At 42.4% G+C, this 21,193-nt stretch overlaps 1 protein-coding gene across 10 annotated transcripts in view; it reads right to left on the bottom strand.

The window, feature by feature from the left end:
* The window catches only part of LOC125451436 (protein tyrosine phosphatase type IVA 3-like), a 140,146-nt gene that overhangs the window by 103,523 nt on the left and 15,430 nt on the right, over positions 1-21,193 (bottom strand). The window lies entirely within an intron of this gene.

Genomic DNA, 21,193 nt, shown 5'->3' with positions numbered 1-21,193 from the left:
AATATTTTACTGTCATGTATTGATTACAAACAGCATTACTTCAACTGGGTTTGGAATTGCTTTGCACAAAACCCTTTCTATAAAATGGAAATGTTTCCATGATTACGACAGTTACAGAATTTGTAACACACACCCTGCCCTTTATATACCACATTCAATCAACCTAGCCACAACATTACATGCAAAAAAGTATTCGACCACACCACAGAGCGTGTTCCAGTTCTCTAGTTTTGCTGAAAGTTTTTCAGCTTTATCTCAACCATATATTAAGACAGCCAAACTGAGTAGAACAACAATAACTATCACCTGTATTTTGTCATGAGCTCGACTCTTTCTTCGAAATGTTTTATACCAGCTGGATTAATTGAACTTGATCATCACAAAAACATGAGATATGTTGAGAACTTTATCATTATGTTCCTTTGTTGAACTCATTATAACACAATTCACAGAGTCATAGAGACAGACACTTTTGTCCAACCCGTCCATGCCAACCAGATATCCGAGATAAATCTAGTCCCATTTGCCATTTAGGCCATATCCCTCTAAACCATACTTATTCACATACCAATGCAGATGCCTTCTAATCGTTGTAATTGTACCAGCCTCCACCAGCTCATTCCATATATGCACCATCCTCCACTTGAAAATGTTGTTCCTTAGGGACCTTTTAAATCTTTCCCATCTCACTTTAAACCAACATGTTCTAGTTTCTGTCTCCCCCAATCCAGGGAAAAGATCTTGTATATTTACTCTATCCATGCCCTTCATGATTTTATAAACCTCTATTAGGTCACCCCTCAGCCTTCGATGCTCCAGGGAAAATAGCTCCAGTCTATTTAGCCTCTCCCAACAGCTCAAACCCTATAACCCTGGCAAAATCCTTGTAAATCTTTTCTGAACTGCTTCAAGTTTCACAACATCCTTCTGATAGCAGGGAGACCAAAATTGCATGTTATTCCAAACAGGGCCTAACCAATGTCCTCTACAGCTGCAACATGACCTCCCAACTCCTATGCTCAATGCAGTGCCCAATAAAAAGGTCAGCATACCAAATGCCTTCTTCCCTACCCTATCTACCTGCAACTCCAATTTCAAGTTTACCATGATTGCACTCAATAACACTCCCCAGGACCTTGCCATTAAGCTTGTAAGTCCTGCCCTCATTTGCCCTTCCAAAGTGAAGCACCTCATATTTACCTAATTTAAACTCCATCTGTCCTTCCTTAGCCCATCTGATCACGATCCCATTGTACTATGAAGTAACCTCTTTCACTGTCCACAAAGTCTCCAATTTTGGTGTCATCTGCAAACTTACTAACCATACTCCTATGTTCACATTCAAATCATTTATATAATGGATGATAAGCAGTGGAGCCAGCATGGAGCCTTGAAACAACTGCTGGTCACAGGCCTCCAGACTGAAAAGCAACCCTTCACCATCACCCTCTGCCTTCTAGCTTTGAGCCAATTCTATAGGCAAATAGCTAGTTCGCCTTGTATTCCATGTGATCTAACCTCGCTAACCAGTCTACCATGAGGAACCTTGTGAAATGCATTACTGAAGTCGTATAGATCACATCCACCACTCTGCCCTCATCAGTCCTTTGTTACTTCTTCAAAAAAAAATCAAATCAAGTCAGTGAGACAAGTCTTCCCACACAAAGCCATACTGACTTTCCCGCTCCTCTGATACTGCTTGTGTTCATCCAGCTCTATGCCTCGTTATCTCATTCTCCACCATGTGCAGTTCCTACTATCTCTGACTATCCCTAAATCCTTGCTTTTCCAAATACATGTAAATCCTGTCCCCTAGGAATACCTCCGATAATTTGCGCACCACTGATGTCAAGCTCATCAGTCTATGATTCCTTGGCTTTTCCTTACATAGTGGCACCACATTAGCCTTCAGTCTTCTGGCACCTCACCTGTGGTGACTGATGAAACAAATATCTCAGCAAAGGGCCCAGCTTCCTACACAGAGTTCTAGGGTACACCTCATTAAGTCCTGGGGCTTATCCACCTTTGAGTTTTAAAACATCCAGCACCACCACCTCTGTAATCTGGAGATTCTTCAAGATCTATATCTTCCATATCATATAATCACTACAGTATGAAAACAGAACATTTGGCCCAACAGTCTGCACTGCCTCTAAGAGCATCCCAACGAGACCCATTCCCCTACCCCTGTATTTCCCATGTCGAACCTAAACATCCCTGGGCACTATGGGCAATTTAGCACGGCCAATCCACCTAACTGGTCTTTGAAGATAATAGGAACTGCAGATGCTGGAGAATCCAAGAAAACAAAGTGTGAAGCTGGATGAACACAGCAGGCCAAGCAGCATCTCAGGAGCACAAAAGCTGACGTTTCGGGCCTAGACCCTTCAGAGAGGGGGATGGGGAGAAGGTTCTGAAATAAATAGGGAGGGGGGAAGGCGGGCTGAAGATGGATAGAGGAGAAGATAGCTCTCTGATGAAGGGTCTAGGCCCAAAACGTCAGCTTTTGTGCTCCTGAGATGCTGCTTGGCCTGCTGTGTTCATCCAGCTCCTCACTTATTCTTACAGATAAGGGATTACAAAGTGTGGAGCTGGATGAAGACAGCAGGCCAAGCAGCATCTCAGGAGCACAAAAGCTGACGTTTTGGGCCTAGACCCTTCATCAGAGAGCTATCTTCTTCTCTATCCATCTTCAGCCTGCCTCCCCCTCTCCCTATTTCAGAACCCTCTCCGCATCTCCCTCTCTGAAGAAGGGTCTAGGCCTGAAATGTCAGCTTTTGTGCTCCTGAGATGCTGCTTGGCCTGCTGTGTTCATCCAGCTCCACACTTTGTATTCCATTACCTTCGCCACCCTATTATTCTTACAGATAAGTGAGATCTCCCTACAAATTTGTTTCTTTAATTTTCTGCTGACAGTGGCAAGGGGTGGCATCTATGGTACAATCCCAGTAAGGTGAAGTTGCCTTTCTTATTTCTCAGCTCCATGCAAATAACTTCCCTGGAGACATTCCCAGGAATATCTTCCCTCAGTACAGACATAATGTCATAATGTCTAATCAAAAATGCTACTCCCCCTTCCCTCTTGCCTCCTTTTCTACCCTTCTTATAGCAGCTACACTCTGGAACATTAAGCTGCCAGCTGTCCTTCCCTGAGCTATGTTTCTAAAATGCTACAATGTCCCAGTCCCATGTTCCCAACCATGCCCTGAGGGCATTTGCCTTGCTTGTTAGGCCGCACGTTAAAATAAATGTAGTTTAACTTATCAGTCTTACTTTGTTCTCTCTTTGTTCCAGCGTGCCCTGACTGTTTGATTTGCTCCTTTCCCCAACTGTACCAGTCTCAGATTGATCTCTTTCCTCACTATGTCACCGGGAATATCCCGTGCACCCCCCCACCCCCAATTACTAGTTTAAATCCTCCTGAGCAGCTCTAACAAATCCCCCCTCCAGTATAGTTGCCTTACATTTCAGGTGCAATCCATCCTTCTTCTACAAGTCGCTTCTATCCCAGAAGAGATTCCAATGATCCAAAAGTGTGAATCTTTCTCACCTGCACCAACTCCTCAGCCAGGCATTTATTTGCTCCATCCTCCTATTCTTACTTTTACTGGCATAATCTAGATAATAGGAATAATCTAGATATTACTGCCCTCGATGACCACCTTTTAAAATTCCCCCTAACTTCCTATATTCTTTTCTCAGAATCTCATCCTTTTCTTTTCCTGTGTCATTAGTTCCAATGTGTACAATGACCTGCTGGTCTCTCTCCCCTCTGAGAATATTTTGCACCATCTCCAAGATATCCTTGATCTTTGCAGGTGAAACATGTGCTTGTGGGTGCGCGCTAACAGTGCATCCTTCAAAAAGGGATGACCATGAAATTTGGTGTGCAAAATGAAAGCTACAACCAGTAGATTCAGGACTATAAAGATCAGTCATTATATCTTTTAGAAACATCATAATTATTTAAACTAGGAATCAAACAACAAAATTGGCGGGTGTAAAAACATCTATGTGTTATAATTTGCATATACTGATTCACATTTAGAGTCATACAGTCATCTCAAAATACACAATAAAGCATGCATCAAAATTGACACTGGACTTTTTAAAAAGAAGTACTGTCACTGAATATGCAAATCATGGAACAGTTATGGAACAGAGAAGACCATTCAGGCCATCAAGTCTGCTCACCATTCAATGAGATCATGACTGTTCGGATAATTCTCAAGTCCATTTTCCTCAAAACCTTCAATTCCCTTACACGTTAATAACCTGTCTATCTCAGTCTTAAACATACTTAATGGCACAACTGCAACAACGCTCCGTGGCAAAGAATTTCACACGTTCACAACTCAAGAAATTATTCCTCATCTGTCTTAATGCGTGACCTCCTATTCCGATTGTACCCTTTAGTCCTATACTCTTCCACAAGGAGGAAGAAATCTTCCTGCATCTACCCTGTCAAGTCCAGTAAAATCTTGTATACTTCCATTAAGGTCACTTCTCACTGTCCTATGTTCTGATGAGTACAGGGCCAAACAACCTAACTTCTCCACATAAGTCAGTTCCTCCATCGCAAGTAATAGCCAAGTGAATCTTCTTTGGACTGCCTCCAATGCCAGTATACCTTTCCACAGGGACCAAAAAAATTGTTCAGTATTCTAACTGTGGTTTGTCTGGGGTCGTCGTCACATTTACACCAAATCTCTGCAAGGGCAACTTACCTCTTCCACCTCACATGCTAAAAAACTTCTCAATTCAGATGTTCATACAATTTTCTTTTCAAGACTTCGACCGAATTTGCCTCCACCATTCCAAACTTAAGTATCTAATACAATGAGGGCAATATGCTACTTGCCTTTCAAACTGCCTGCTGCATCTTCATACTTTCTTTCAGTAAGTGGCGCATAAGGACATTCAGATCCCTTTGTAGATTGATGTTCACCAAACTCAGGCCGCTTACTGCCATTCTGTTTTGCTAGAGGGATGGAATAATTATCCACTTCACATCAGTGCACATTTGCCACTTATTTGTTCCTTCACTCGATTTAAAATCACCACAAAGCCTTCAGACAAATTACTGCAGGCTTTCCTTAATTAATCCAGGTTTAAGTCCTAAATTATTAATTCTAAAATCTTTCTCAGAGGCTAAACTGGCTGACACCAAGCTGTTTCTTGTTTTATGAAAACTCACCCCTTATTTAGGGCAATGTTCAACAGTTCCAATCCGCAAGTCCTCCGGTTGCTGGGTTCTGTGGCATAGTGGCAAGAGGTTCAGATTCACATCGCACCTGCTTTAGAGTTGTGTAATACATATGAACCAGTTGAACAGCAATGTTAGCTTCGGGTGCCACCTAGTATTTGAGCAGGACTGGCAGACTTCTTCACATCCCACTCTACTTTCTACAAGGATTCCATTTCATTCTTACAGTTTCTATCTCAGTCACACATTCCACTGGGATGCCTCAATCATGACATTTTTCTCCCCCCTCAACTGAGGATTTCTCCATGTCTGACCCATCTACCATCCTTCTGATATCACTCCCTTCTCTTAATGGTAGGTTGCCCCTTCTCCTCACTTTTCATCCCACTCATTTCCACATTTGAAGGATTATCCTGTCATGAGGTTGTAGACATGCTTGTACAACTGGTGTGTTTGATTGCAGATGTTTCATCTCCCTGCTAGGTAACATCACCAGTGCGCCTGTGGTGAAGCGTTGGTATTCTGTCCCGCTTGTTATTTATATGCCTTGATTTGCTGGGGCATTGGGCATCACTTTGGTTCTGTTTTTCAGTGGTTTGTATAACAGGTCCAGCTCAGCATGTTTCTTGATGGAATTCCAGGCCTCCATGAATTTATTGGCATGTCTGTTTGGATTGTACTATTATGGATGTGTTGTCCCAGTCAAATTTGTGTTTGTGACGACGTGTATCGAGGCCAGTGAGAACTGGCCACGTCTCTTGGTTGCTAATTAGTGTTCATGTATCCTTATTTTTAGTTTTCTTCCAGTTTGGCCTATGTAAATGTTTCTCACTGTCCTTGCATGGTATTTTGTATATTAAGTTAATTTCAGTGGTTGTAGGTATGGGATCCTTTACGCTCATCAGTAGCTATCACAGAGTGGCTGTTGGTTTGTGGGCTACCCTGATACCTAGGGGTCTGATATATGGTAGGATGACTAGTGTGCCTGGCTATGTTGGTGTCTTCTTGTTGTGCTCTGTCGCAAAGACAATGGTGGATTGTGCTTTTTGGGTGTCCATTCCTTTTAAAAACTCCATACAGGTGCTCCTGTTCTACTTTGCACAATTCTGGGTTGCTTGTTTGAATAATATCCTGATGCACCTCCATTGATGGGTGCTAAGATGGTTGCTGGTGTAACGAAGTATATAGTCAAAAACTTTATCCTCTGGCATTTCCAATGTCTTAAAATATATCTTCTCTTCTCCTCCATTATCAGCATTCTTCCTCTGCTCTTTCTCCACTCCTAAAAATTCTTCACTCTCCCATGGGACCTTCCCATATAATTGCAGAAGGTGTCACGCTTTTCTGTCTGCATCTTCCATTCAAAACACTGCTTGTATTTCTTACAATCTAGTCTACTGCATTTGCTGTTCACAATACACAGCCTCTCATTTATATTGACAAGACCAACCATACAATGAGCAACTGCTTTACGGAACACCGCCGCTGTCCTTAGGAATGACTCCAATTTTTCAATTGCTTGCTATTTCAATAAACCACCTTGGTCCCATACTAACACTCAGTTCCAGTAGAATAAATGCTCTTACAATACACAACACAAGGAGCGCCACCTCATATCCAGCTTAGATAGATTATAGCCTATAGGATTCAATATTGAATTCCACAACTTTACAGGCTGACCACTTGATGTCAGTCCTTCATTTTTCTTACATCCCCACACCATACCATTCCCAACCCTGCCTCCACAAGCACGTCTTTAACTTGTTTGCACCTTGTTTACTTTGCTATCAATACAGAGGACCCATTTTCTCTTTCACACCTTATCACTTACACCCATTTTACATTTCTATTTCTTTCATCACAATTTGGCTTTTGCACAGAACATCTGTTCCCTGCTCCCCGCCCCACCACCACCACCTCTTCCACTTGTATCAAGCATAAACCTAAATTTCCTATCCTTTTCCGATATCCCATTCTGATGGAGAATTATGTTGGACTTAAAACTGTTTCTCTCTCCACAAATGCTGCCAGACTTGAGTTTCACCAGCATTGTGTGTGTTTCTGGAAGATGATAGCCCAACCTTGCAACTCTACAATTTATACTCTTTCTTCCTTCCCTTCCTCTGAATATTCAGAGGTATCCGAACTTTTCATGCTATCTAACGAATTTTAATTTACAGCTAGCGTACCTGAGAATGCCACTTAGTCAATTTCCAGGTCGTGCTATATCTCAACTACTTTTTTTTAAAAATTGTGACATGTGGGTGTTACTAGCTGGATTAGTATTTATTCCCCATTCCTAGTTGCCCAGGAGAAGGTGGTGGAGAAGTCGTCGTCTTGAACTGCTACAATCCATTTGCTGTATATTCACCATGCCATTAGGGTAGGAGATCCACAAATTTAACGCAGTGACACTGGCAGACTGGCGATATATTTCATGATGTGGAGGTGCTGTTGTTGGACTGGGGTGGACAAGCTCAGAAGCCACATGACACCAGGTTATAGCCCAACAGGTTTATTTGAAATCACAATCTTTTGGAGTGTTGCTCTTTTGTCAGGTGAAGTCACGGATGGCTTCGTGTTGTGCTTGAGTGACGTTCTGTGCTCTCGTGAGCACAGCTGATAAATCTGGTGTGTATGCATCTCCTGATGGCCTAAGCATACATGTTGAGCCTAGGGCAGTGGCGTTCCAGAGGGATCCAATTCAACTCTTTGGTCGGTATGCTGATCTCTCTGTCGACTGTTCTGGTTCGTTGGCTGTCTCATTTGGCTGGTTGTTAACATCTTGTGGAAAAATTGCCAGAACCTCATTCATCTGACAAATTCCTCTGTCTGTTACAAGACCAATGGAATCAATGGAACCAGTGGTGCAGAACTTAAGCCCTCAGCTGAGAACTTCAATTTCATCTGGCTGAAGGATGTGGTCAGACAAGTTGACAAAGGACTTTTCTGTGGTAGTACCAGGGGAGGCTTGGTTACAACTGGCGACAATACCAAGTTTCTCCAGTTCCCTGTTCTAGGTGTGTATGTAGGGGCATAGTTCCATTGCCTCGCAGCTGGTCTGCATATCCTGAGCACAAGCTGAAAAAATGGATTCAATCTCGATTTTGAGGTTGTAGTGACTGCTGTAGAGCTGATGTTTGAGGAGTGTGAGAGAGCTGCTACAGCAGAATCTCTCAGCGTGATCTGTGCTGTAGATCAATTGAGTGGGTTTGTGATCTGTGATCCTTTCAGGATCTTCTCTACTCTCTGACATCTCTGAAGAAACCTGATGTGTGTGTTGATATGCGTGATCTTCTTAGCGATCCTGTCCACTTTGAGTTAGCAGCTTGTAGTGTCAATGGTAGCCATGATGTGGAAGAGTTGGTGTTGGGCTGGGATAGACAAAATCAGAAGTCACACCACACCAGGTTGTAGTCCAACTGGTCTATATGTAATCACAAGCTTTTGGAGCACTGCTCCTTCGTCAAGTAGATATATTTCCAGTCAGAACTGGAAGTAGTTTGGAGTGGACTTTGCAGGTGGCATTTTCTGCCATTGTCTTTCCAGATGATAAAAAGGTTTCAGGTATGGAAAGTGCTGTCAGGAGTATTGGTGAATTTCTGCAGTGCATCTTGTAGATAGTACACTGCTGTGGCTGAACATTAGCAGCAGAGGGAATGAATATTTGTGCATGTGATGCTAATCAAGATGGTTGCTTTGTCCTGGATTGCATGAAGCTTCTTAGGTGATGCTGGAGCTGCAGCCATGAAGGCAGGCAATATTTCTTCACACTCCCAAATTGTGCCTAGGGAGCTCTGGGGAGCCAGGTGAGTTACTTGCCACAGGATTCTTAGTCTCTGATTTGCTCTTGTGGTCACAGTATTTAACTGCCTCATCCAGCTCAGCTTCTGGGCAATAGCAATCGTGGAATATGTGAGGTTGTGCACTTTTGCACAAAAAAAATTGGAGCTGAATGTTATTTAACTGGAAAAAGACTTCAAAAAGCTACCACACATAGGCATTTGGGAGTCCTCTTTCATGAATCATGAATCACAAATAGCTAACATCCAAGGTCAGCAAAGCAGTACGGAAGACAATGGAGTTTACAAAGAGGGAAGTCTTGGTAAAATAAGACATAGCACTGGCTTAAAACATATTTAGACCATTGTGAAGATTTGATCCCTTTATCTCGGGAAAGATATACTGTCGTCGGAAACAATCTAGAAGTATTTCACTGGGTTAATCCCAGATATGGAGGGATTGTCTTATGAGGATGGGTTGAGTAGGCTTGCTCTGTACTCAGCAGATTTCAGAACAATGAGAAGTGTGCAAAATTTTCTTTTAAACATCGTTTGACAGGGTAAATGGCAGATAAGTTTTTTTTTGGAGAGTGTAGGACCAGATTGCATAAATCGCACAGATAACAGCGTGGAGCTGGAGGAAAACAGCAGGCTAGGTAGCATCAGAGAGCAAGAAAGTCGACATTTTGGGTCAGGATCCTTCTTGATTTTCTGAATGAATGTGTTATCTCTGACTCCAGCATTTGCAGTTCTTACTATCTCTGCATAATCTCAGTGAGGCCGGCCCAATGACAGCAAGAATGAATTTACTTTTCTCTCAAAAGGGTATTGAATCTGTGAAATTCTTTACCATGGAGGGCTGTCGAGGCTGGATCATAAGTACATTCATGATGGAGATAGCCAGATGTTTAGTCAGCAAGGGAATCTAGGGTTGTAGGGAGAAGGCAGGTAAGTGAGTTTGAGCAGCTATTATTTCATTGAATGACAGAGCAGGCTCAATGGGATAAATACCCTACATGTGTTCCCTATATCTTGTAGTGTTGTGTAAGGAGGTTTCTAGGCAATTTAGTCAAGTTGAGTGTGAGGGCAAGTGCATGGTAGAAGCAGTATAACTTCAGTAAGAAAATCAGAATAGGAGAATATTAATTAAATGGTGATAAATGGAACTGAAGTACAAAAGGATGTGAATGTCGCTGTGAGCCATTCAGTCACTGAAAATAAACATAAGGGTATGCTGCAAGCAATTAAAAAGGCAAATGGTATACACTAGTCAGCTTTGAAAAGGGTTTTTGAGGACAAGAACAAGGATATCTGGCTGAAGCAAAGCAAGGCCTTGATGAAACCACACTTGCAATACTGTGTAATTTTTGGTTTCTCTACCTAAGAGAATATGTACTTGCCATTCAGACAGTTCAGTTAAGGTTCACCAGGTTGACTCCTGAGATGCAAGACTGACCCAATTTTTCCTTGCAAGACAAACAGGTCTGCATTCACTGACGTTTGACTAAATCAGAGGAGATCTCATTGAAATACATCAAACTCTGGCAGGGCTAGATAGATTGAATGCAGGGACATGTTTCAATTGGTCACACTTTCCAATATTGGTGGCAGAGGAAACCTTCTTTGGCGACTAAGAAAACAAAGCAAGTTTGATCAAATGGGTCAAGGGGCTGAAAAATAGCAAATGGAGTTCACGTAGAACATAGAACATAACAGCATAGTACAGGCCCTTCGGCCCTCGATGTTGTGCCGACCTGTCATACCGATCTCAAGCCCATCTAACCTACACTATTCCATGTACGTCCATATGCTTATCCAATGACGACTTAAATGTACCTAAAGTTGGTGAATCTACTACCGTTGCAGGCAAAGCGTTCCATTCCCTTACTACTCTCTGGGTAAAGAAACTACCTCTGGCATCTGTCCTATATCTTTCACCCCTCAATTTAAAGCTATGCCCCCTCGTGCTTGCCGTCACCATCATAGGAAAAAGGCTCTCCCTATCCACCCTATCTAACCCTCTGATTATTTTATACGTTTCAATTCAGTCACCTCTCAACCTTCTTCTCGCTAATGAAAACAGCTTCAAGTCCCTCAACCTTTCCTCGTAAGACCTTCCCTCCATCCCAGGCAACATCCTAGTAAATCTCCTCTGCACCCTTTCCCAAGCTTCCACATCCTTCTTATAACGCAGTGACCAGAACTGTACACAATAAAAGTTCTACCTTGTTTGGTGCAGCAAAATGCAATACCTTGCATTTATCCAGATTGAACTCGCAAGGGTCAGTGTTGGGTCCACTGCTGTTCATCATTTTTATAAATGACCTGGATGAGGGCGTAGAAGGATGGGTTAGTAAATTTGCAGTCGTCACTAAGGTCGGTGGAGTTGTGGATAGTGACGAAGAATGCTGTAGGTTGCAGAGAGACATAGATAAGCTGCACAGCTGGGCTGAGAGGTGGCAAATGGAGTTTAATGCAGACCAATGTGAGATGATGCACTTTGGTAGGAGGAACCAGAAGGCAAAGTACAAGGCTAATGGTAAGATTCTTAGTAGTGTAGAATAGCAGAGAGATCTCGGTAGGACCTTGATAGCATTGTAGAACACAGACCCAGGAGTGCAGGTAGACAATTCTTCAACATTTGCGTCACAAATTACTTGAAAAGACATTTGGCATGCTCGCCTTCATTGCTCAGTCCTTTTGAATGAAGGAGTTGGGAAGTCATATTGAGGTTGTACAGGAAAACGGTGAGGCCTCTTCTGGAATTCCATGTCCAGATCTGATCACACAGTTATGGGAAGGATGTTATTAAGCTGGAAGGGGTTCAGAAGAGATTTAACAGGATGTTGCCAGGTTTGAGTCAAAGAAAGATTGGACAGGCTAGGACTTTTTCCCACTGGAGTGTCGGAGGTTGAGAGGTGACCTAATGAGAGTTAATGGTAGTTGTCTTTTCCCTTGGAAGGAGGATTTCAAAATTAGGGGGCACATCTCAAAGGTGAGAGATAATTTTAAAAAGGCATGAGGCAATTTTATTTTTTTTTTTTTTTTTACACAGAATGGTTCACATGTGGAATAAACTTCTTGAGAAAGTGCAGGATTTGGACACAACATTTAGAAGACATTTGGATACAAGAACAGGAAAGGTCTGGAGAGATAATGGGCCCCGAGCAGGCAGGTGGGACTAGTTTGGTTTGGGATTATGTTTAGCAATGGGCTGGCTGTACTGAAGGCTCTTTTGCCATGCTGCAAGATTTTATAAAGGCAACAGAGACCACATCACTGAATATGATGTGGACTGCCGGCGTTGGACAAAGTCAGAAATCGCATGATGCCAGGTTAGAAGTCCAACAGGTTTATTTGAAATTACACAAGCTTTCGGAGTGCAGCCGCTTCTTCACACGCAGATATAGACAGCAGAGCACACAGACCCAGTTTACAGGCAGAGAGATCAAAACATCATACAACTGGTGTCAGATGATAAGTCTCTGCAGGTGACCAAAAATTTTAGGCAGTGAGTTAAGTGTCAACAGCTGAATAACCCGTGAAGGGATGACCAATAATCTGGTTAAGTGAAGCAGAGAGATAACTACAAGAAATTAAAAGTAAGGTGATCCTGGAGACAAACTAAATGACTGGAATGTCGTACCACACGTGACCCCACCACACTGTTCCGTATCTGTAAAATATTCCTTACTGCCCTGTTTTGACAGCATCACCTTGATAAATTGTTATGATCTCTCTACCTTAATTAGTTTGTACAGTTTTGGATTTATTACTACTTTGGTTAGACATTCGGCATGCAACTCTTCTACCCATCATATCATTCTAGTCATTTAATTTGTCTCCAGCACCACCTTATTTTTAATTTCTTGTAATTATCTCGCTGCGTCAATCAGATTACAGGTCATCTGTTCGCTGGTTATTCAGCTGACGACACTTTATTGACCGTCTGAAACTCTTGGTCACCTGCAGGTACTTATCATCTGACACTCCACTCACACCAGCTGTATGATCTTTTGATCTTTCTGTCCTTGATCTCTCGGCCTATAAACCGTGGGTTTGTGTGCTCTGCACCCGATGAAGGAGCAGCACTCCAAATGCTTGAGAGATTTCAAATAAACGTGTTGGACTAAACCCTCGTGTCATGTGACCTCTGAGTAGGTCACTGAATAGGTTTAAAGAAATGGATTTCTAAAGGGGTCAAGCGGTATGGAGAGAGAGTGGGAATATGGCATTATGATGAAGAATCAACCATAGTCCTGTTGAATGACAGAGTGGGCTTGATGGGCCAAATGTCCATCTTGCCCCTGTTTTTCCACGTTTCTATAGTATTATCTTTCTACAGCACTTCAATACTCTCCTTCACCAATACTACCAATCCTCTTTTCCTTCTTCCCTACATCTCCTGAATGCTTATTTAACAACAAGTTAGCACTAAAGAAAGGAGTTCCCTGTTTGACAATCTGTATCTGTCATGCAATCATATTCACTGTAGTCTGTGCATTGTCATACATGAACAATAACATTCAGTTTACCCTTCCCTTGCTGCTGCCACCTATTAACTAAATATAGTCTAGTATTAGCTATCCTCGCAGTATTTGTGTACCTTTTATTGTATTTTCTTGTAGTGTCCATTTGGAGCTGTTTTGAAACATACTTGTTATAATTTATGAACAAAGTATATTTTGCAAACAAAAAAAGTGTGCATGTTTGAGTTCCTTGCTGACATCTACCTTCTGGTTGTTACATCTCTGCTGAATCAATTTAAACTTTCTCCAGTAACACCAAAGTGTTTAGACCCAGCTCGATTCAAACTGTAATTTATGTACACTACACCTCTCCCTCTGGTCCCACTGTTCAAAGAATCTAAATCCCTCACTTTTACACCAGCATTCCAGCTGCACATTCACTTTCCTTATCCTCCGGTTTCTGTACTCCTTGGGAGTAATACTTGTTTTGGGATTCTGTTCTCCAAATTTCCACTTAGAACCCCAAAGCCCTACTGCAGGTTGACTTCCCTTTTCCTACCTGTGCCTTTGGTTGCAATATGGCCAGACGGGCTGACCCCACCTTTCCAGATTTTTTGGCTTCAGAATCCCAGGAGGTAATGGTTTCTTAGACCTCAACTGCTGCACTATCCGGAGCTATGACAATTTTCTGCCACGTCTTCCACAAAAAGCTATCCAATGTCACATTAGTTGAATTATAAATTGCCAATGTGGAGTGCACTTTTTCCTCCTTCAGCGCACTAGTTTTTAACTGATGCAATATAGTAGATTTACCTTTTAAATGGATGTCAGTTTCAGAGATCTAATTCTGGTGTGTTTTCCCTTCAGGGACTGTACTTTGTATCATTTAAGACAGTTTTCCCTCAACTCGATTATCGACATTACCAAAGCATTCTTCTAGAAATGTGCAGCGTTTACCATCCAATCTAAATCACATTTTGCTTTAACATTTCCATTAGGCCATTATTGGACATTCCTTCACGGATCCTCTCTCATGGATAACTTTTGTGCAAACCATATTTAAGCACTTGAATGGAGTTGTTGTTGCGGCTATGGAAGAATAAGAGGAGAATTAATCCCATTTAGTACATTAAATGAAAAAGGCTCAGAACTACCTCAGCCTTGTTGACTCTTAACTTTTCTTGCTGGTTTCTGCAGTGATTTGCCCCACATTTTGCCTAGACCTTATTTGCCAATATTGGAATATAAAAATCAGTATAAGGATAAGCACAGGTACACACGTGGGGTTTATAGAGTTAGAGTTATACAGCACAGAAACAGACCCTTCGATCCAACTAGTCCACAACTACCTGACATTCTCAACTGATCTTATCATATTTGCCAGCATTTGGCCCATATCCCACTAAACCCTTCCTATTCAGAAACCCATCTAGTTGCCCTTTAAATGTTGTAACTGTACCAGCCTCCACCACTTCCTCTGGCAGCGCATTCCATTGTGCACCTCCCTGCACATGAGAAAGTTATCCCTCAAGTCATTTTAAAATTTTTCCCCTCTCACCTTCAAACTATGCCCTCTAGTTTTGGACTCCCCCACCCCGGAAGAAAAGACCTTGGCTATTCACTCTATGCATGCCCCTCATGATTTTACATAAAGGTTCCCCCTCAGCCTCTGACAACAGGGAAAAAACGTCCCAGCCTACACAACTTCTCCGTTTAAACAAACTCTTCAGTCCTGGTAACATCCTTGCAAGTCTTTGCTGCACCCTCGCAAGTTTAACCATATCTTTCCTATAGACGGGCAACCAGAATTTTATGTGGTATTCTTAAAGTGGCCTCACCAATGGCCTGCATAGGCACATGATATCCTAACTCCAATATGCCATCAGTTAAAACAAGGAAGGTGCACCAAATGCCTTCTTCACCACCCTGACTACCTGCAACTCCACTTTCAAAGCACTATGCACCTGTAACCCTAGGTCCCCTTGTCCAACAACCTTCCTCAGGGGTCTAAATTAGCTGTCCAAGTTAATTGCTGAAGAAAGGTCTAGGCCCGAAACATCAGCCTTCTCACTCGTCTGATGCTGCTTGACCTGCTGTGTTCATTCAGCTCTACGCCTTGTTATCTCATCTAAGTTCTGCCTTGGTTTGTCTTACCAAAACGCAACATCTCACATTTATCTTCATTAAACATACTCATCAGATGGGCCAAATGGCCGAGGAGTTGCAGACAGAGTTTAATTGGCCCATCAAATCCATTTCTGAAGAAGGGTCCCAACCCAAAATGTCAACTTTCCCGTTCCTCTGATGCTGCCTGGCCCATTGCGCTCCTCCAGCTCCACACTTTACTCTAACAACGAGCAATGCTGGAGTCATTCACTGTGATAATCTCTTTCACTTTCCACGCACCACCTATTTTGGTGTCATCTGTAAACTTATTAATTTTACCTCCAATATTCACATCTAAATCATTTATACGTGATGAACAACAGTGGACGGGGCCCTGCACCGAACCCTGTGGCACCACACATACGCACAGGCCTCCAGTCGACCTTGTCTCCTACAAGCAAACGTTGTATCCAACTGGCCAGATCCCCTGGACTCTCATGTGATCTGACCTTACTAACCAGTCTATCACACGGAACCTTGTCAAACGCTTTGCTGCAGTCCGCGCAGACAACGTTTACTAATCTACCTTCAACTTTTATGTCCTGAGATCATGGTTAAGTAATATCTTGTATCTTGAGCAGTAGTAAACATTTCAATTCTCATTTAATTTAGGAGAACAAGAATGCAATTCTCCAGTTCATTCCGGCTGCAAATCCCTTGCTTCGCCAAAAGCAACTCCCTGGAATAAAACAGTTCATATATTCTGACATCGGAGTCTGTTTTCCAACTTGTTAATCATAGGCAGCGTCTTTTAATCGGTGTGTCAAAGTTATCATAGAGAGGCAGATCAACATAGGTCTAAAAGGTCTTCTTCCCTGACTGATTCCCAGTAGGTGAAGGGACCGAGTAGATACGTTATAGTTGTACTTCCAGAAGGTGTTTGAAAGGTAGGTTACAAAAGGTTCTCAGTAGAGCCTATAGTGTGGGAGGAAGCCCATTTACATGGGTTGAAAATTGGCCAAATTCAGCAAGAAACAAGTGGGGGTTAAGGATTTATTTTTCAAGTGGGCAACCTGCAACCAGTGGGGTTTCACAAGGATAAGTGCTGGGACCATAACTGTTTAAATATATTTGACTTGAAAGAAGTAAACCACTGTAGGCAAATCTACAGTTGACAAAGAGAGGTTGAAAGGCAAGTACTGAAAAGTATACAAATAGTTTGCACAGAGATATTGATAGTCCACTTAACCTAAAAAGTTGGTAAATGGAGAACAGTTTGGGAAAGTGTGAAGCTGTTCATTTTGCATAACAGCAAAAAAGGAGTATTATTTAAATAGAGGAAAGCTGCAGCACAACAGCACTTGAAGGTATTTGCACATAAAACAAAAAGCTAGCACACAGGTGTAGCATGTATTCAGAAAGGCTAACACAGTGTTGGCCCTTATTTCAAAGAGTTTAGATTATAAGAGCAAGGAAGGCTTACTGCAACTGTACAAGTACCTTTATTAAAGGGAAGGGATTATTTCATTGGAGGCAGCTAGAGAAAATTTACTAGGATGCTCCTCCGTATAGAAAAAACGTCCAGTAAGTAAACACGAAATAAGTCAGGACTCTGGTCTTTGGGATTTAGAAGAATGAGAGGTGATCTCATTAAAGCAATAGGATTCTTAAAAGGCTTGACAGATCAAGGTCCTTTGTACTCAGGCACCTATTTTAGATGTTTGCCCTCATGGGAGAGTTTATGACCAGATAGCATTGTCTCAAAATAAAGAGAGGCCAGGAATTTCTTCAAGAGGATTAAATGTCTTTGGAATGCCTTACCACAAAACAGAGGCCTTGTGTGCATTTAAGGCTTAGAAGATTGATTCCCTTAATGGTCAAGAAACAGAGTTATAGTGAAAGGGGAGGACAGTGGCCATGAGGAATGTCCTTCCGCGCAACGGCAGGAAATGCTACACTTGCCCCCATACCTCCTCCCTCACCCCTATCCCAGGCCCCAAGATGACATTCCACATTAAGCAGAGGTTCAACTGCACATCTGCCAATGTGGGATACTGCATCCACTGTACCCGGTGTGGCTTCCTCTACATTGGGGAAACCAAGCGGAGGCTTGGAGACCGCTTTGCAGAACACCTCCGCTCAGTTCGCAATAAACAACCGCACCTCCCAGTCGCTAACCATTTCCACTCCCCCTCCCATTCTTTAGATGACATGTCCATCATGGGCCTCCTGCAGTGCCACAATGATGCCACCCGAAGGTTGCAGGAACAGCAACTCATATTCCGCCTGGGAACCCTGCAGCCTAATGGTATCAACGTGGACTTCACCAGTTTCAAAATCTCCCCTTCCCCAACTGCGTCCCTAAACCAGCCCAGTTCGTCCCCTCCCCCCAATTCACCACACAATCAGCCCAGCTCTTCCCCTCCACCCACTGCATCCCAAAACCAGTCCAACCTGTCTCTGCCTCCCTAACCTGTTCTTCCTCTCACCCATCCCTTCCTCCCACCCCAAGCCGCACCCCCATCTACCTAACCTCATCCCACCTCCTTGACCTGTCCGTCTTCCCTGGACTGACCTATCCCCTCCTTACCTCCCCACCTACACTCTCTCCACCTATCTTCTTTTCTCTCCATCTTCGGTCCGCCTCCCCCTCTCTCCCTATTTATTCCAGAACCCTCACCCCATCCCCCTCTCTGATGAAGGGTCTAGGCCCGAAACGTCAACTTTTGTGCTCCTGAGATGCTGCTTGGCCTGCTGTGTTCATCCAGCCTCACACTTTATTATCTTGGATTCTCCAGCATCTGCAGTTCCCATTATCTATGAGGAATGTCCTATCGGCCATGATCCTCCTGAACGGTGGTGCTGGCTTGAAGGGCTGAATGGCCTACCCCTGTTCTTATTTATGGCCTTCACCCCTTGAGGGTTTTCAAAATCTTTTGATAATGTTAATTTCAGTTCAGACAACATTTGTTTATTTCACTTGCAAATCCTGGTTTACTCATGGGCAACTGATTGCCATGACCATTTAAAAAAAAATCAGGGTTTTTTTTCCCCTTTATAAAATCATTTTAATAAAGGCTCTGGTATTAAAATCTGGTGATGGAATTTGAAAGGCAAGAGAGGTAACTTATACAAGAATCAAACTTCTGAACCATTCTCAAAATATCCAGCTGTAAATTTCCTAAAAATATTCTTTTATGGAATTTAGGTGTTAGTAGCAAGGCTGATATTTGTTGCCCCTCCCTAGTTGTCTTTTAATTGACCGAATATCGACTTCCTTCCAAAATGGTCTAAGAGAGCCAATCACATTGCTGAGAGCCACATGTAAGTCAAACCAGGCAATGAGTTTTTTTTTAAACAAATGACAAATCAACATGACCACCAGTTTTAATTCCAGAGGCTGTCTATTCAGGTGCTTGCAGACCAGGCTGTTATACTAAATCACTTTGGATTAAAAAATTCCCAGTTGATCAAAAAGTAATTCTACTAGCCATTTCATCTAATCACTTCAAACAACGGTCCACAAATGAGGGCTCTTCAGCTTGCTGTGACTATAATTGGTAACCAGCCAAAAATTCCACAATCAGCAAGTTAATCGTCTATGTTTGAACACACTGCTTTTCCAAGGTCAGTGGGACCAGAAAGCCAACGTGTGGCTAACGGTGAGAACAGAACTCTCTATTTTTGTGGCCGTTCTGCAAATGAGTACTCTTCCTCTCAACTCAGATGAACCCAGAGGGCAGCATTATCAGCTGCTGACTCCAGAGGAGAAAGACAAAAGATTATCCATCAGCAATTTAAATAACTTCAACACAAAATCAACGAAGAACACCAATGCCAGCCTGAAAAATCCAAGCTTTCAATCTATACGTTCCATATAGATGCTTGATTTTATTTTGGGATTGAAACAGTTCAACCTACAGTCTCTCTTGCAAAAGAACACATTTTTGAATCCAGTGAATGCATATATCAGGGCATTAAAGCCTTCTTATTAATTGTTTAGATTAGATTAGATTCCCGACAGTGTGGTAACTGGTCCTTCGGCTCAACAAGTCCACACCGCCACTTGAAGCATCCCACCCAGACCCACCCCCCTATAACCCACACACCCCTGAGCACTACGGGCAATTTAGCACGGCCAATCCACCTAGCCTGCACATCTTTGGACCGTGGGAGGAAACCAGAGCACCCGGAGGAAACCCACGCAGACAAGGGGAGAATGTGCACACTCCACACAGACAGACAGTCACTCGAGGCTGGAATCGAACCCGGGTCCCTGGTGCTGTGAGGCTGCAGTGCTAACCACTGAGCCACCGTGCCGCCCCCAATTGTGTTATTTCAATGGCCAGTGCAATAAATGCTATTTTCTACTTCAATGGAAAATCTGACGAGTGTCTTTTACAAACAAAGTAGAAACAATTAAACACTCGCTGAGTTGGTATGCAAACTATTTCAGAAACAGTGACTCCGATTAGGCCATTTTAACATTCAATTGGGTGTAAAATCTGTTAAGAGATCACACCTCTATTTTCCAGCAACAATTTCGTAGCATTCCTATTATTTCTGACTGCTTTAGAAACAACAAACCTGAAATATTTATTAATGTCATATGTCCTTGAGTCAATTCTAATAAATTCATTTAAAAGTCAGCTTGTTTCAGTCAACTGATGTCTCTCTCATGGTTCAATGGGTAGCACTCTTGCCTACTGGCTGAAGGTTGTACAACTCCAAACACTGAACACGTAATCCAAGCGCACAGAAGTGTACACTGTTATAAGTGAACGGAGGCATCCAACTGCCCCCTAAAGTTGCTGAAAGATTACACATTATTACTTGAGAAGGACAGGGGAGTTAGCTCTGTATTGACAAACTATATACACCTCAACGAACATCACTAAAAAAATTGTGTGGACACTATCACATCACTATTGATGGAGTCTTGCTGTGTTTCTAATATTACATTTGAAGGGTTGTCAAATTTTATGTTATTAGCTGTAAAAGCATCTTGGAAAATCTTGGCACAGCAAACAACGCTACTTAAGTACAAGTCATCCTTTTCTCAAATTAGAAACAGATTCTTAGAATGGTTATAAGCACAGGAGACCATTCCACTCATCTTGATCACACTGGTTACCTGCAAAAAACATCAACTAGTCCCAAGCTGCCTCCTTTATCCTTATAGTCCTGAAAATTTCCTTCCAGTCTGCTGGGTATTGATCCTTATAAATGGAAGCATTTAATTCATTTGATTTAAATCTCTTGACAGGGTTAGTTCGATGAATGAGGATATGTTCACTCCATAAAAGGTCTCGTCAGTGCTTCACAATAGTTGCTTGTCAGACTCAGACTCATTCTGTATATTGCAAAATCTTTACAATTTGTACAATGATTTCTGCATCACAGGAAAGTGTTTTTTTCACTTCAAACCACAAGCATAGGCCCAATCTCCAGGTTGCATGCAATGCATTAGGCAACAACATGTAAACATTTATGGAATTGTAAATAATCTGAAGCAGGACATCTGTCAATGTTGATGTACAAGCCAATATTTGCTGGGTCTGTAAGACTATACAGCAGAAAGAAAAGGAGCTGAATCAATTTACGTGGATTTCACTGATAAGTACCTCATA

Source organism: Stegostoma tigrinum, chromosome 5 (genome assembly GCF_030684315.1).
Source record: "Stegostoma tigrinum isolate sSteTig4 chromosome 5, sSteTig4.hap1, whole genome shotgun sequence".
NCBI lineage: Eukaryota > Metazoa > Chordata > Chondrichthyes > Orectolobiformes > Stegostomatidae > Stegostoma > Stegostoma tigrinum.
This window is presented reverse-complemented; position numbering and strand designations above follow the sequence as displayed.